Source organism: Pelodiscus sinensis, chromosome 2 (genome assembly GCF_049634645.1).
Source record: "Pelodiscus sinensis isolate JC-2024 chromosome 2, ASM4963464v1, whole genome shotgun sequence".
Lineage (NCBI taxonomy): Eukaryota > Metazoa > Chordata > Testudines > Trionychidae > Pelodiscus > Pelodiscus sinensis.
In genome coordinates, this window is record NC_134712.1 from 43,476,610 (window position 1) to 43,481,557 (window position 4,948).

Consider the following 4,948-nt stretch of genomic DNA (forward strand, 5'->3'; position numbering starts at 1 on the left):
TTCTGCAGAGACTGTTTTGTTCATCATATCCTTTGACACTTGCAGCACTTCTGTTCAATGACACACATAAAGTAAAAGCCCAGAAAGCTCTTTCTTTCAGTGTATGACAAAATATGATTTTTTGAGTGTAAAAATGCTGTTTCCAAAGTAGGAAAGATGACCAGGGATGTTTGAACTGAAAGATTTACCAAATTGCTGAGAAATATTTCCAGTAGTCAGATTACCTACATGCAAATCTACACTCCTTGCAATTAATGACGAGAGCTTATGAACTTACAGCATACAATATAGTATCTATAAACAGCAGCTATCTGGAACAGCTACCAGTGCTGCTATTCACAAGCATACAGTTATTTTCAATTTAGTTGTTTAATTTCACAAAATTTAAAAAAGGTCATAGGCACGTAAGAATTACACGAGACAGAACTTCTTGACAAATCTTTAATCTATTTTGAAAACCTGACTAAACTACAGAAAGGGAGGATAATTAATACACAAGGTAGCATAAAACATTAAGCGTAACTCATAAAAACTGCTGTGTCAGAGAATATGACAATTCATTTTCTATACTATTTGCACATATTGCAAATTGAAATTATTCTAGTAAACTGCTGTTTTTACCTCATAGTCTGTGTAACCTATAATTAAATTTAATATACTAAAACTACTCATGTCTGGTTTGTCTATTTCCTGGATTTTCTTAGCCAGTTGAAAACAATGAAATAAAGGATTTGTTTTGAAAGTGTCCTTCCTGCATCTTACATTACATGTCTATGGAGAAAATTATTGGCATTTAAAACTAAAAAAATAATCTATTTCTCAAAGTACGATTTCAACGATTTCTAGCAGAGTATATATTGGACCGTAAATTAGATTACTTAGCATAGGAATTGTTTTTCAATCAGAAAGCATACCATGTAGTTGCTCCCATCTTTTTTTTTCTGATTGTGCTCTCCTTTCACTTAAACTGGTTTTGTGCCAGCATAACACTGCAGACTTCAGTAGAGTCGCTCCCAATTTATAGAGCTGTGAGAAGAGAATTAGGTCTATGCCTTAATGCCAATCAACTTAAGCTGCCTCTACTTAAAGTGTGTTGTTTCAGAAGCAATCCCAGCTCAATAGATTATTTTATTAGCCAGACACAATGCCTAAAATGCATCCACAGTAATTTATCTAACAAACGGGGGAAAATTGGTTTAATTAGACACAAGTGGTCTCAAGTAGTAAGTGTATTGGGTATTTTCTGATCTTGAGACAGATGTAATTAGATGATAGGAGGAAAAGGAGGCTATAGAATTATTCTTGACAGAAAAAAATAACAGCAAGAAGTTTAAGGTCAGCTCAAGACAGGTCAATGACAGCCTGACTCCAGGCACAGTGATCTAATTCCTCAGCTTCTGTTTCACCTCTTTTCTCTATGTAATGTAAAATATAACTCTATATTTTAAGTAAAGGAACCATGAATAGATGAAGCAATGGATTTTGCCTTATTTTAACACTTAAGAGTAAAGGTGAAAAAAATCTTGTAATTACATATGTGATTTAAACTGACTGTTTGCTACAATAGTTAGACTGAAAGGTAAGATGGTTAAATTGTTTTGACAGAGTCATCCTTTAAATGTGAACCTGGCTTCCAGAACACAAGAAAAGTTGCTGATCAAATATTTGTTCTAAAGTCTCCCTTGTACCTTTCCTATTAATAACCTGTAGCCTTATTCTACTGTACAGAATGTATAAAGAAGATCTGAGTCATCTATATGTGCAATATTTCTTAAATCATACATAGCAGGACCATATATCCACTGAAATAGAGCAATTTAAAAAAGACAAACAACCATATGTGTTATGTTAATATGTCAAATCTAGCAAATATAAAAAGTCAGGATCACTGTAAAAAAGCCTGTTTTTTAAATTCCTGGAATTGTTCCTCAAAGTCTGGGGCCTGATCTCAAGAGGTGCTGAAGACAACAGGAGTTGGTGATGGACAAACACTAAGTTTATTTCATGTGGGAGATATCTGGTGGCAGCTTCTTTCATAATACTGAAAGAATAATAGACAGCTGAAATCTGGAGTTTAAATATATACAATATATTTTACAAAATATGCCTTATAATTGAGATTTCACCACAATATATGCTATTAAATTGACAGAGAAGACCATTTTCTATGTGAATTTTGATGTGTGTAATTTAGTGAAATGTAAAACAGAAAAGTTCTATTGTACTTCAGAAAAAATAGTTGCCTTCATTACCTTTAAATCTGACACTTCAATCATATGTGTTATATATAATAAACTCCTTATTTATGGAATTAATCTAACTAATTAAAGCTGGACAAGACCAAAACATTTCCCAGTCTTGGCCTACCACACAACATGATCATCTATCCCTTGGAAATCTGATAAGGAGGAATTGTTAAAAATATACAATTAACATCTGAGATAAGTTCCACTGTACATAGTAAAGAGAAACCATTAAGAAGAGCGTTGTGAGCAAGATACAAAAAGTAATTTGACCATTCTACTCTGCGCTGATTAGGCCTCAATTGAAGTACTGCGTGCACTTCTGGGCACCACATTTCAATAAAGACATAGAGAAATTGGAAAGGGTGCACAGAAGAGCAACAAAAATTATTAAAGGTCTAGCAGACATGACCTATGAGGGAAGACTGAAAGAACTGGATTTGTTTAATTTGGAAAAGAGAAGACTGGAAAGAGTCATGATTCAAATATCTTAAAAGGGTGTAACAAGGAGGAGAAAGAAAATTTGTTCTCCTTGTCCCCTGATGATAGGCCAAAAAGCAATGGGCTTAAATTTCAGTAAGGGAGGTTTAGGTTCCACATTAGAACAAACTTCCTGTCACGGTAATTAAACACTGTAGGGAGATTGTAGGATTTCCATCACTGTTGATATTTAAGAACAGGTTAGACAAACATCTATCAGGGATGATCTAGATGGTGCTTGGTCCTGCCATGAGGGCAGGGGACTAGACTTGATGACCTCTCGAGGTTCCTTCCAGTTCTACTATTATATGATTTTGTGAAATTAAGCTTTTCATTGTCAACTTAATGAGGATTAGAACACATATTTCAAAATAAAATATTTGTGCATTCAATCACTGTTGCACATATGTTCTATTTTGAGATACAAGGGCTTTGTCTACACTGGCAAGTTTTGTCATGGAAAATTGCCTGAGTGTTCATGCTGCAACATGAATTTTATTGCAAAAACCTCATTTTTGTCTACAAAAAATGTCCAGCTCTCTGGGGGGCTTGGTTGTCTTTTCCCCTCCTTGTGTTGTTGACAGACATACTGTGTAGACACTTTGAGGCATTTTGTTCCTGATTCTGGCCTCCAGGAAATGGTCCAAGTTCCCAATCAGCCATTCTGGTCTGCAGCTTGAACTCTGCTGTCCTGCAGCTAAATGACCAGCTATCTGCCTCGCCCCTTTGCAAGTCCCACAAAATTTAAATACTATTTCCTGCTACCTGGCACCTGCCTCCTCCAACCCCATGTGCTGGCTTAGCATTCAGTGGTCTGGCATCTTTCCAAATGTCCATGCTTGATTATCATACCAAACACTCCCCCACTTGCACCATTGCAGCGCTGTTGAAATCAGTGTAAGGGGAAAAGAGTAATTTATGTGAAATGGGTGTGACACGCTACAGTGCAGAGTGAAGATTAAATAACTCAGACAAGCCCACCATCATTCCTGTGAGGTAAGCTGATACTCCAGTATTTCACTGAAGACCTGCTGTTTCAATAAGGAGCTGGATGCTATCCTCAGTGGTGACATCACCTTTGCCGCCCACAGCCCATGGATATTTGGGAGGGCATGGAAGCAGTACACAGAGGCAATGCTATCCCTAGGCATACACAGTTGCATGGAGCACCAGGAAATTTTGGGCACCACATTTTCAGGTGCTTCTGCACAGCTGGGTGAGCTATGTATGTAAGGGACTGCTCTGAGCCAAAGTGGGGCTGCTTTCTCCCTGCCCTCTCCATCCCCTACTGCACTTCGTGGTCCCAGAGATTCCTTCTTTCTGCACTCCCCCAACTCTGCTGGCAACAGGGCTGCTTTCTCTCTGCCCCTTTCACCCACCCATTTGCTTCTCTCACCAGAATGGGGGCAGAGAGGAGCTGAAACAACCTCAAACTCTGCAGCTCTACTCTGGCCCCACCCAACATCCCCCTCCCCAAGACTCTTACCACTTAGTGTTGAGAATGAGGGTAGGGGAGAGGAAGGCTTAGTGACAGGCCTGAGGGTTTCTGGCTGACACTCCATATCACAGACTGCTAGGCAAACCTGTAGCATGGCTCCTGCCTCCTCCTTGCACTCTTAGGCCCCTTCCAGGCCTCCTAGTCCCCCCTGTCTCATCCTCCAACCAACACCCCTTGGTGAAATCCATTTCCCCTGCCTATCCCATCAGTGATCCTTGCGGGGGGGGGGGGGGGAGCAGTTCGCTCTGTCCCATCCCTCCCATTAGTGCCCCTGGGGGGGAACTCAGTTCCCCATTCTCACACACACACACACACACCACTAACACTGCGGGGAGAGACCTAGTTCTCTGTACCTGCCAATCACAGCACACACTCCATGAAGGGGAGGAGGGCAAAGGGGAAGTGAAGAAGGAAAAACAAGAAAAAAAAAGCCTCACTCTCAAACACAGGGGAAAAAAACAACAAAAACAAAAAAAGAACACACACCAACCCTCACTCACAAACACAAGCTCAGCACACAGCAAGAAAGCGCCAAACACAACACACACTTCCCTCAAGAGTCCTGTATCTGCTTCTCCTCTACCTGGAGAGCTCCCTCTCTAAATCCTCAGTTAGCACTCACCTGTTCGCAAGCTACTTGGTCACTTGCCCACTGCCTTATAAAGCCCTGGAGTGCCTGAAAGACCCTCCCCCTACCAAGGCTCAGCCAATCAGCAGAGGCTTCTAG